This window comes from Pleurodeles waltl, chromosome 2_1 (genome assembly GCF_031143425.1).
Source record: "Pleurodeles waltl isolate 20211129_DDA chromosome 2_1, aPleWal1.hap1.20221129, whole genome shotgun sequence".
NCBI lineage: Eukaryota > Metazoa > Chordata > Amphibia > Caudata > Salamandridae > Pleurodeles > Pleurodeles waltl.
In genome coordinates, this window is record NC_090438.1 from 228,060,306 (window position 1) to 228,073,692 (window position 13,387).

The window sequence follows — 13,387 nt, forward strand, 5'->3', positions numbered from 1 at the left end:
GCATATCTAGAGTTGCAACTAATTTGAAAAAAATTGTGACAAATAACAAATGAGCAAGCCAACAGTAATGCAGTGAATGGCTGGCCGCAACCTCAGCAGAAAGTTGCGGCCACCATTTTAACTAACAGGACATGGTCCCCGGGGCTGACAGACAACTGTAAAAGTGGTACAAGAGGTCAGGGTAGAGGTACCCTGAACCCATGGCTGGAATATAGGGGTGTGTGAGACCGCTTATATAGAAAAACCACCCGAAAGCTGTTTTTCAATCCACATGTGATATTCATATTCATGTGGCAGGTATGAACCTACACTTAGCAATGGCCCTCAAACCCCCACTAGGTCCATTCAAGGTGTCAGTAAATTAATCCCAGCTCAACTCTTGGTAGCTTGGCAACAAGCAGTTAGGCTTAACTTAGGAGACAGGTGTGTAAAGCCTTCAATAATCACAAAACAGTAAATAAGTAAAACACACAACACAATAGAAATCCAACACAAAATTATAAAAATAGATTATATTTGTATCTTTAAAATGACACTAAAATGACAAAAATCCCCAAAAAGGAACCAGAGATATGTCTAGCACCAAAATATAAATATGGAGTTAAGTTAGCGCAGGATTTGCGGTAAAAAACAAATGTGCAAAACCAGCACAAACAGAGTATAAATATGGGCCTATTTTTTTTGTACAATATTTATGATGTTTTTCCCCACTGATCAAGTATGAAACTTTATACAGTACAATCATTATGGTGTACTATTGTAAAAGCTGAGAACAGTAAAAAAGAGAAAAGGAAACAGTTTAGTGTACGTACTGTAAAGCACTATTTGAGCATAATAAATATTTACTGCTTGATATATAGTATGACCTTATGTAGTGCAGAAACTTAGATTTTGTCAAGGGATTTTGCAAAAGTAATACTAATTTATTATTTTTACTCCAGTTCTTTTTATTCCATTTCTTTTTCTTTTTAAACAGATCAATGACACTATCTATTGAAGTAAAGTAATTTCCTAATTAATTCTTTGTCACTAATTCTACAAAGTGAACATGTGAAGGTATACACAAAGGTAGAGTTTAATAGAGCTACTGAAACATACAGATAGAGGCTCTCATATTTCCAGAAACACACTCATTCAGCCACTAACACACCCACTCAGTGACGGGTATAGGCAGGAACATATTCATTCAATTATACTACTACACACACTCACTTATCCATACAGATATTCACACACTCATTTACTATATAATACATGTACTAACACATGCACTCATTCACCCACACCATAATTCATACAACAACTCAGTCACACATACAATTTCTAACACACCCAGTCACACTCACATATAACTACTGATACACCCAATCACTCACCCATAGAGCCAGAAAGACATCCACTCACTCATCTAAACAGTCACACATACACTTGCTTATACAGCTAGTGTCATACATACTCAGCATTACATACAGGCACTGACTCAGTAACTCACTCACCCATACAGGCACTCACACAGCCACATATTCACTGTTACAGACACTCTCTCACCCACTTATTCACCCATACTGGTACACACACACACTGATACAGACTGTGACACACCCAGGCACACACTGATACACCCAGGCACACACTCATGCATGTATTCACTGCTACATTCAAGCACACACTGATGCATACACCAATACAGACTGTGACACACCCAGGCACACACTGACACACCCATGCACACATTCATCCATACACTGACACACCCAGGCACACACTCATGCATGTATTCACTTCTACATCCTACCACACACTGATGCATACAGTAACATGCCCAGACAAGCACTGATGCATACACTGACACACCCAGGCACACAATTATGTATACACTGATAGACCCAGGCACACACTGTTCTATACACTATCACACTGAGTCATACACTGATCAAGACACCGACACACCCTAGCACACACTGATGCATACAGTGATACAGCTACTCACTCACCAATACAGCTACTTATGCACACACTCACTCCACCGTATAGGCACTCACATAGTTTTGCACTCACCCATACAGTCACCCATACAGTCACTGACGTAGCCACTCATTGACTGGTTGCAGCTAATCAAATACACATCCACTCACTCAGCCATATATGTACTTACACAACTTCTGAATAACTCATACAATCATTCACACAGTTACTTACTCACCCATACAGCTACCTCACACAGCCACTCCTTCACTCCTACAGTCACTCACTGACCCACTTAACCATTTATACAACCACACACACTGCCACTCAATCATCCACAGAGCAACTCACACCCAGTGTCTCACTAATGCAGCCACTCACCCACCCAGTCACTAAATCATACAGCCGCTAACACAGCAACTCAGTCACCTATACACTCAATCACACACCCACTATCTCACTCATACAGCAGCTCACAACCTCAGTCACTCCTCATACAGCTACTCACATAGCCACTCACTCACTCACTCATACAGTCACTAACAGCGAGCCTTTCAATCATCCATAGAGCTACTAACACCATGCCTCACTTATACAGTCACTCACTCACCCAGTCAGTCACTCATACTGCCACTAACACAGCCATTCAGTCATACATACAACCACTCATACACCCATTCACTCACTACGTTCCCCCACTTCGGTGGGAAGTGCTTGCTGAGGTATGTCTTCAGGTGGGTCAACATGATTTTAGTCCCACATGAGTATTTCTTAGATGTTCCCCTGGAAAGAGTATTTTCACACAATGAGTCCTTCACATGCTTGCCCACTGTTTTGTTTTCCCCTCAGAGGGGATAGTAAAAAAATCCCAGCCAATAGATTGCTGTTTTTCTGGGGGTTACTCATCAGATGAAATTTCCTATTCAGAATGTGACTCCTGCTGCTCACTTCCACCAGATGCCATTTTATTTTTATTTCAAAATGCACTACAAGTATCTGAAAATGGAAGAGAGTTGTAAAGGTGCTTCCAGTCTCTCCACTGTATGTGTGAAACAGGAAAACTGGGTTGGGACTTCCTTTGTAGAATAACAAAAAGTGTCCTATCCAATGAAATCCCTTTGGTACATACTCATGTTATATTTGTGAACGCCGCCGTTGCCATGAATACCGGCGTCATCGCAAATACGGGAGTGTTCAACAATAAAATTATTTACAGAAAATATCTGATTATACATTATATTGGTAAACTTTTGACCTCAATCATTAATTACAGTGTGTGTATATATGGGTTTTACACTTTCTGAAGATCACACCAAATTGTCAGTTAACGACTAGGGTTAACCAGAAAAGCCTGGGGGGGATCGGAAAAAGGGAGGACGTGATTCTTCTCAGGGGAAGAACCAAGGGAAAGATAATAAAAAGCCCAAGGAGTCCTCACAAGATTCCCCAAAAACTTCTCAGGGTAGGGGAGCCCCGGGCCATTCCCAGGGTATCAGGGGAAGCATTATGATACTGTTAAGGCAGGAAAGTTTCAGGAGCTTGCTAAGGCCGACAGGCGCTTTGAGTGTCATCAGCAAGATGGTATCTGCTCCAAGAAGCCCCACACTGGTGGGCAATCCATGGGATTGCTAATGTAGGGATGGGGGTGAAAGTTGGCCCGGGGCAGGGATCAGGGTACACAGAGGTCACCTTAGTATCTGAGGGTGGGGTGGACATTGCAACTCTGGCCACCTTACCTCCCAGCATGGAGAGGTTTAGGCAGAGGCCTAAATTAAATGGGACTGAGGTGGAAGCTCTGAGAAATACAGGAGCCAGTGTGACAATGGTCACAGAGAAGCTGGTTTCTCCAGAACAGGTCTTACCTGGTGTTTTCCACCAAGTTATATAGATAACAGAACCAAACTCCATCCCATGGCCATGGCGAGCCTGGAATGGGAAGGTTTGCTGGGAAATGATCTGGAAGCATCTGAATGGTCGGAGGTGGAAAGAAGGGTCCATGCAAAGATGCTGGACCTCCCTGAATGGGTGTATGCTGTGACCAGGTGAAAGGCAGCACAACAGGAATGTGCTGGACACTTGGACCCTGAAACAATGGGCCAAGCCTCCAAGAAAAAGAGAGAGGGCACTGGGTCTGGCTTGCCAGTTCCATCAAGTACAGAGGGTCAGGAGAAATCCAAACCTGAGGGGGAGGATCTGACCTCTGAGGGAGGGGCTCTTCCCCTGCAAGCTCTGCCTGACTTTGCAGAACTCTAAGGGGCAGGTGGGCCCACCAGAAAAGAGTTGTGCCAGGGACAAACTCTTGAGGGCCTAAGGCAGACTGCTGCCAGGCAAGAACAAGGGGATACCAGTGAAACTCACAAGGTTTACTGGAGGATGAAGTTCTCTACACCGAGACAAGAGACCCCAAACCAGGGGCAACCAGGAGAGTGGTGGTGCCCCAGACGTATGGAGAATTCCTCCTCACTTTAAGCCATGATATTTACTTAGCTGGGCATTTGGGACAGATCAAGACCTAGAACAGGTTGGTCACCCATTTTATTGCCCCCAATTGTCAGAAAACGTCAGGGAGTTTTGCAGCTCCTGTATCATCTGTCAGGCCAGGGGCAAGGCAGGGGGCAAGCCAAAGGCTCCCTTGATACCACTGCCAGTGGTTGGGACTCCATTTGAGAGTGTGGATATTAACATTGTTGGTCCCCTAGACCCACAATCTGCCTCAGCAACAGGTACATTTTGTTGGTTATGGACCATGCCACCAGGTACCTTGAGGCAGTACCCCTCAGGACAGTCACTGCTCCCACACTGACTAAGGCTCTACTTGGTGTGTTCACCAGAGAGAGATTCTGAAAGGAAGTGGTCTCAGATAGGGGCACACATTTTATGTCTGCCCATCTGAAAGCAATGTGGGATGAGTGTGGTGTTACTTATAAGTTCACCTCCCCCTATCATCCACAGACCAATGGTCTGGTGGAAAGGTTTAATAAGACCCTGAAGGGCATGATCATGGGTTTGTCTGACAAACTCAGGAGGATATGGGATGTTCTCCTCCAATGCCTGCTGTTTTTCTACAGAGAGGTGCCACAGAAAGGGGTCGGATTCAGCCTCTTTGAGTTACTGTTTGGGCACCCTGTAAGAGGCCCATTATGCTTGGTAAGAGAGTCTTTGGAGAAGCCTCTCAAAGAATCCAAGGAGAATGTGCTGGATTATGTGCTGGGCCTGCGGTCACACATGGCTGAGTACATGAAGAAGGCAAGCAGCAACCTGGAGGCCAGCCAAGAGCTCATGAAGCTTTGGCATGACCAGAAAGCTACCATGCCTGAGTATCACCCATGTCAGCTGGTGTGGGTTTTGGAGACTTTGGCTCCTAGGGCACTTCAGGACAAATGAACGGGGCCCTATTCAATTCTGGAGAAAAAGGGTGACGTCACCTACCTGGTTGACCTTTGCACCCCCAGGAATCCTAATAGGATCCTACATGTCAACAGACCCCACCAGGACAGGGCAGACAGGACCATGCTGATGGTCACTGATGAAGTGAGGGAGGAGTAGAGTGAATCTCTGCCATACCTCCTGTCCTCAAATGAGCAAGATAGTCAGTGGAGGGAGTGGTACTCTCTCCCAATTTGACAGACAAGCAACAAAAAGACTGCAGAAACATTTTGGAGCAGTTTGCTATCCTGTTTTCCTTGACCCCTGGACTCACCAATGCATTTGTCTATGACATTGACACCGGTGACAGCTTACCTGTCAAAAACAAGATGTACAGTCTGTCTGACCAGGTCAAGGCCAACATCAAAGCTGAATTGACAAAGATGTGGAGCTCAAGGTAATTTAGCCCTCTGACAGTCCTTGGTCCAGTGGTACTGATGCCCAATCCTAATCCCCAATGTGGGAAGAAGGAATTGAGATTCTGTGTGGACTAAAGAGGTCTAAATTCAGCCACTAGGACTGATGCTCACCCCATACCTAGAGCGGATGAGCTCTTTGATAGGTTGGGGGCTGCCAAATACGTGAGCACCTTTGAACTTACCTCAGGATACTGGCAGACTCTCTTAAATCCAGGGGCTAAGGAAAGATCAGCATTTTCCACACCAGAGAGCCACTTTCAGTTCAGGGTGATGACGTTTGGCCTGAAAAATCCTCCTGCCACCTTCCAACAGTTGGTGAATAGAGTCCTATCTGGGTTGAAATCTTTCAGTGCAGCAGTGGATGATATAGCTGTATTCAGTTCCACCTGAGAGTTCCACCTGGTCCACCTGAAGGAAATGCTTCAGGCTCTGCTTCAAGCAGGCCTGACTATTAAGGCAAGCAAGTGCCAGATAGGGCAAAGTTCAGTTGTGTACCTGGGCCACCTTGTTAGTGGAGGCCATGTACAACCTCTGCAACCCAGGATCCAGACTATCCTGAATTGGGAGGCTCTTAAAACCCAGACTCAGGTCAGAGCCTTTCTTGGCCTGACTGGGTACTCCTTGAGATTTCTCAAGAATTATGGGACCATAGTGGCCCTCCTGAATGAGCTTACCTCAATGAAACAGACCAAGAAGTTAATTTGGTCCCCAGAGTGTCAGAAAGCTTTTTACACTCTAAAGCAGGTTATGTGTTCAGCGCCAGTGTTATTGGCCCCTGACTACAGCAAGGAGTTTATAGTGCAAAAAGATGCTTCAGAGGAAGGGATTGGGGCAGTTTTAGCACAAGTTAATGAAGAGGGCCAAGGTCAAACAGTTGCCTTCATTAGCAGGTGACTAATCCCCAGAGAGAAAAGATGGAGTGCCATTGAGAGGGAGGCCTTTGCTGTGGTCTGGTCCCTGAAGAAGTTGAGACCATACCTGTTTGGCACTCACTTCCGTGTACAAACTGATCACAGGCCTCTCAGACGGTTGATGAAAATGAGGGGGAAGAACCCGAAACTGTTAAGGTGGTCCATTTCCAAACAGGGGATGGACTTCACAGTGGAGCACAGACCTGGGACTGCCCATGCCAATGGAGATGGCCTTTCCAGGTTTTTTCCACTTAGCTGATGAGGACTACCAGGGTGTAGGTTAATACTCATCACCTTTCATCGGGGGGGCAGTGTAGGAAAGTCCTCCTTTTTGCCCTGGTCAGCCCAAACATTTTGGACAGATACGGGTGGTTACTGACTTTTGGCTGTGCCCTAGTTACTGCTAACCAGTCCCAGGGCCAGTGTTCTGTGTAAAATGGATATGCAAATTAGGCTAATTATAATTGGCACTATTAACATACATATAAGTACCTAGTAAATAGTAGGGCAAGTAGGTTTAGGGACCTCAGCATAGGTAGTGCACCCATTGGTGAACTGCTGAGGTGCCCAGTGTCATTTTAAAGGCAGGCCTGCATTGGTGGCTGCTTTTAAATTAAAGTTACATGCAAATTCAATTTTGGAATTAAAAGTACTTCCAAAGTCTTACACTACCTTACTTTTACATATAAGTTACCCCTCAGGTGTGACTTTTGTGCCCCTAGGCCTGGGTGTCATGTAACTATAAGCAGGGACCGTATAACATAGTTTAATAAGGCCTGGTGAGTTAAAACACCCACATTTGTTTTTCCCTCATTGTAGGGAATGTCCTCCATGGGCTAGAATGGGAGACTTTATATTAATTTATAAAGTCCCCTTAAGTAACAGATTCCTCAAGTTTGGTATCAAATTAATTATTATAATAAATCCCACAACATACAATTGTTGGATTAACTATAACTTGTTCAGGTAAAGAGTTTTAAACTTTACCTGAAAAGCTGCCAACTTCAGCCCTGCAGTGTTTTGCTGCTTTGCTCTGATTGGCCAGCCTCTGGCAGCCTGGCCAGTCTACCTTGATGAGGTGTGAAGTGGCCTGGCTCAACACAGAGGGATGTGCCTGGGGGAGGAGATCTTCCCTCAGCAGATGGGGAAGCAGGAAGGGAGAGGGCTGCCAAACTGGTCTTCAAAGGCAGGGAAGGACATTTGGACCAACCCAGCACCTCCCTCACATCCTGCAAGCCCAGACAATTAGATGCCCCCTTGATTAGATTAGGAGAGGGCAGGAGAGGGGTGGGTTTAAGATTTTTAGCCACAAGAGTGAGTGGGCTCAGCCAGATGTAACCTCCAAAAATATTTTTTAATGATCAAGGATTTTTGAGGAATGTTGCTCCCTGGGATTGATTTTTGTCACAATTCGCAGGAAGTGATCATCACACGGGGGAGGGCCCTGCACCTGATTGGAGAACCAGGACCCCCCTGTTTTTCACCCAGGAGCAAGGATAAAACTGGCAGACCTGCACCCACATTAAGATCCCTACCAGGAAGAACTACTGGAGAAGAAGGTCTGCTCTGCTGGACCCCTGACCTGCACCTGGATACTGCATTCTGGAGGACTGCACTATCTGCACTCTTGGGCTTTCCCACAAGAAGGACTTTTCCTGGCTTCAACTGGTTCAAGGTGGGACTCCCTGTTTGTACAGGTGAAAACTTGCTAACCAGAGTCCCCTGTACCAACTCCTGAAGAAAATGATCAGCTGACCACTGTCCAGAAGCCAAATTGGAGTTTGGGCCACTTGCATTCTGGGAGTTGTAGTCTGCATCCTCAAGGAGCATCTCAGAGCTTCTGGAACCTTGGAGTGTGCTGTGGACCCGAAAAAAGAACCTTAAATGAACATCTGGAAGAAGATCCAGAAATTAGGAGAAATTTTGGAAAGCGCTCCATAAAGGTACTGACCCGCCACAGCAACTCTAGCTGGCTTGCCTCAACCACGACCCTGCCTGACTTGCAGGTTCATCCCGGTGAAGAAAATCTCTGAAAAGGTGACTAGTTCCGAATGTAGGAAGTTGACCTAGACCTCCCAGGCAGTGTATCCGAAGAGTGCTCAAGGGACGTTAGATCAAGATTGAGGTTTGCCTCGGTCGAAGGATTTTCACATAAAAAAAACAACGAAGTCCAAAAGTAAAAATCTACACCAAAGGCTCCCGCGACACGTATCCCAAGAGGAGTTCCAGGAGGTCGGATTGGACTGGCGACTTAGTCTCGCTGATGAAAATCTCTAGAAAAACGACTAAGTCCTAAGGTAAATTTTTGACCGAGGCCTCCTGCGTGCTGCAGCTGAGCAGGGCTCCATCCCAGTCTGCCTTAAACTTGGACTTTGCCCCGGTCGAGGGGCGACCAGATGACCAGATTGGCGCTAATCTTTTGTAAGCACTAAAAAGCATTAATTCTTTAAAAATCATATCTCCGTTTCCCTTTAGCATATTTTATTTGTTTTGGTGTCATTTTAAAGCTACAAATATTTCCTATTATTACAAATTCCTTGTGGATTTTTTAACTATTTCCTGTGTTTATTTCATAACTGTTTTGTGCTAGTTGAATGCTTCATGCTTTGTCTCCTAAGTTAAGCCTTGTCGCTCGTTGCCAAGCTACCAAGGGTTGAGCTAGGTTTAATTTATTGAGACCTAACTGGACCTAAGTGGAGGTTAGTGACCTATTGCTAAGCGTAGATACTTACCTGCCCTTACCAATAACCCATTTTCCAACATGAATGTATTGGTAGGCATCAAAAACACAAGACCACGTGTAAGCCTCAAGGCCACATACAGTCTTATTCCACTTAATTTAGCCACTCCACTATTCACTATTCCACTCTACACCACTCCACTTCTCTCCACTGTATGAGACTCCTCTCTATGCTACTCTGCAATTACAATGTACACAACACCACTGTACGCTGCTCTAGTCTATGTCACTCAATTGTGCACCACTCTACTGGACACGACTTAACTACATGATATTCCATTCTGCGCCATCTTACTGTACACTACTCCATGCTACTTTTTTCCACTGTATGTTGTTCCACTCTGCGACACTCCACTATATGCTATTCTACAGTATGCCATTCCACTGCACGCTACTGCACTCTATGCCCCACCAATGCATGGCACTCTACTCTATGCCCCTTCATTCTATGCAATTCCATTGGACCCCCGTCCAATGTACATCACTCTACTGTATGCTATTACACTCTACCCTGTGACACTGTAAGCCACTCCAGTTTACACCACTTCATTTTATGCCACTCTACTGAGTGCCACTCCTCTATACACTGTTACAATTCACCCTACTCCGCTGTACATCACTCCGCTCTATGCACTGCACTCCACGCTATTAAACCATATATAACTCTACTCTATGGCAGTCCACTCTATGCTATTTTACTTTATTCAACTCCACTCTATGTCTCCTCAGTGTATTCCACTTCACTGTATGCCACTCTGCTCTACACCACTCCAGTATATGCTATTCCACTCTATACCATTCCACTGTATGCCACTCCACTCATCGCTATTCCATTGCATGCCATTCCACTGTATGCTACTCCACTCTATGCCTCTCCAACATATGTCACTCAACTCTACCCCACTCCATTCTGCACTATTCCATGGACGTCACTTCACTGTATGCTACTCCACTGTACGTTATTAAACTCTGACCCATTCCAGTGTACCACCTCACTGTACACCACTGCAGTGTATACTACTCCACTATATGCTATTTCAGTCTATGCCATTCTACTGTACACCACTCCACTCTATGCTATTCCACTTTATGTCATTCCACTATGTGCTACTCCATTCTACGTCACTCCAGTGTACACATCTCTTATCTATGCCACTTCATTCCATGCTAGTCCATTGGAGGCCACTCCACTAAATGCTATTTCACGCTACCCCACTCCAATGTTCACTACTCCAGTCTACTGTAATGTCAGTCCACTCTACACTTTTCTATTCCATGTTATTCAACTTTATGCTATTCTGCTCTACATCACTTCACTGTACTCCTCTCTACATTATTCCACTGTACGTCACTCCATTCTATTTCATACTATACGTAACTTCAGTTTTGCCCCTGTACCTTATGGTATTCCACTCTAACCCACTCCTCTGTACACTTCTAAATTGTATTATATTAGACTCTGACCCATCCCCACTCTACACCACACCAGTCCAGTCTAAACAGTTTAACTGTATGCCACTCCACTGTATGCTACTACACTATATGCTATAATGCTCTACACCACTCCTATGTATGCTACAACGCTATTACATTATATGCCGCTCCATTGTACATCGCTCCAGTCTATGCTTCTCCACCCTATGCTATTCCACTTTCTGCCAATCCACTGCATGCTACTCCACTCTACACCACTCTAGTATACTCTATTCCACTCTTTATAACTCTACAAAACGCTATGTCACTCTACTAGACTCTACTCCACTCTGTCTCTGAACAATCCACTATCCAACTTTGCACTCAACTCTATGCACATACCCTCTATTGTACAACTCTATACTCCACTCTAAAGCAGTTTCCAACACTATAGAACACAACACTCCACTCTATTATATGAAACTCCACTCCAATTTATAATAGTTTCCTCGACTCTGCGCTAAACTATTTCAATGTGTACAATCTCACTCTGAGTTAATCCACTGCACCCGACTCCACTTTATCTCCCTCCACTGAATACCACTCCATAATTGCTATTCCACTCTATGCCTCTTCACTCGTTGGCACTTGTAGGAGGCTGGCCTGGCTTATAGTGGGTACCTTGTGGTGCTTACACCTTGTGCCAGGTCCAGTTATCCCTTATTAGTAGAATAGAGGGGTTCTAGCAGCTTAGGCTGAGAGAGGTAGCTATAGCAGAGCAGCTTAGGCTGAACTAGGAGACATGCAAAGCTCCTACCATACCACGTATTTCATATAGCACTATCTCATAAGAAAACACAATACTAAGAGTTACTAAAAATAAAGGTACTTTATTTTAGTGACAATCTGTCAAAAGTATCTCAGAGGATATAATCCCTTAGGAGGTAAGCAATATATACCAAATATATACACACAAACCAAAATCAGGTAAGTAACAGTTAGAAAAGTAGTGCAAACAATGTAGAATCACAATAGAATGCAATAGGAAGAAATAGGCCTAGGGGCAACAAAAACCACATACTCTAAAAGTGAAATGCGAACCACAAATGGACCCCAGGCCTAGTGTAGTGTGTAGAGGGTCACTGGGAGTGTAAGAAAACACTAAGGGTGTCCAAGATACCCCACCCCAAGACCCTGAAAAGTAGGAGTAAATTTACACTGCTACCCCAGAAAGACAGTGAAGTCGAGATAGGGGATTCAGCAACAACTGAATGCAAAACACTGAAGATGGATTCCTGGACCAGAGGACCTGTAAAGGAAGGGGACCAAGTCCAAGAGTCACACAAGTGTCCGGGGGGGGGCAGGAGCCCATTAAACCCTGGATGAAGGTGCTAAAGGGCTGTCTCTGGGTGGAAGAAGCCGAATATTCTGCAACAACGGAAGGTGCCAGGAACTTCTCCTTTAGTCAGAAGAAGCCGCACACTGAGCTGGAGGATGCAGAGTTGTTTTCACACAGAAAGACCGCAAACAAGCCTTGCTAGCTGCAAGAGTTGCGGTTGAGGATTTTGGGTGCTGCCAGGGCCCAGGAAGGACCAGGAAGTCGCCCCTTGGAGGAGGAGACAGAGGGCACACTCAGCAATACAGAGAGTCCATGAAGAAGCAGGCAGCACCCGCAAAAGCACCTGAACAGGCACTTAAAAGATCTGAGGACAACAGTCAACTCAGAGCCACAAAAGAGGGTCCCACAATGTCGGAGTCCAACTCAGCGAGTTTGGCAATGCAGGATGGAGTGCTGGGGACCTGGGCTATGCTGTGCATGAAGGAAGTCTTGCAAAAGTGCACAGAAGCCCGAGCAGCTGCAGTTCACCCAGTACACAGGATTACTGTCTGGCGTGGGAAGGCAAGGACGTACCTCCACCAAATTTGAACAGAAGGGCCACTGGACTGTCGAAGACACTTGGACCCAGATCCTGTGTTCCAGGGACCACGCTCTTCAGGATGAGAGGGGACCCAGAAGACCGGTGATGCAGACGTTTGGTGCCAGCGTTGGCAGGAGGAAGATTCTGTCGACCCACTGGAGATTTCTTCTTGGCTTCCAGTGCAGGGTGAAGGCAGACAGCCCTCAGAGCATGCACCACCAGGAAACAGTTGAGAGGGCTGGCAGGATGAGGCGCTAGAATGTTGCTGTTAGTCTTCTTGCTACTTTGTTGCGGTTATGCAGGCGTCTTGGAGCAGTCAGTGGTCGATCCTTGGCAGAAGTCGAAGAGTGAAGTGCAGATGAACTCTGGTGAGCTCTTGCATTCGTTATCTGGTGAGATACCCACACGAGAGACCCTAAATAGCCCACAGAGGAGGATTGGCTACTGAGAAAGGTAAGAACCTATCAGGAGGAGTCTCTGATGTCACCTGCTGGCACTGGCCACTCATAGCTGTCCATTGTGCCCTCACACATCTGCATCCAAGATGGCAGAGGTCTGGGACACACTGGAGGAGCTCTGGGCACCTCCCCTAGG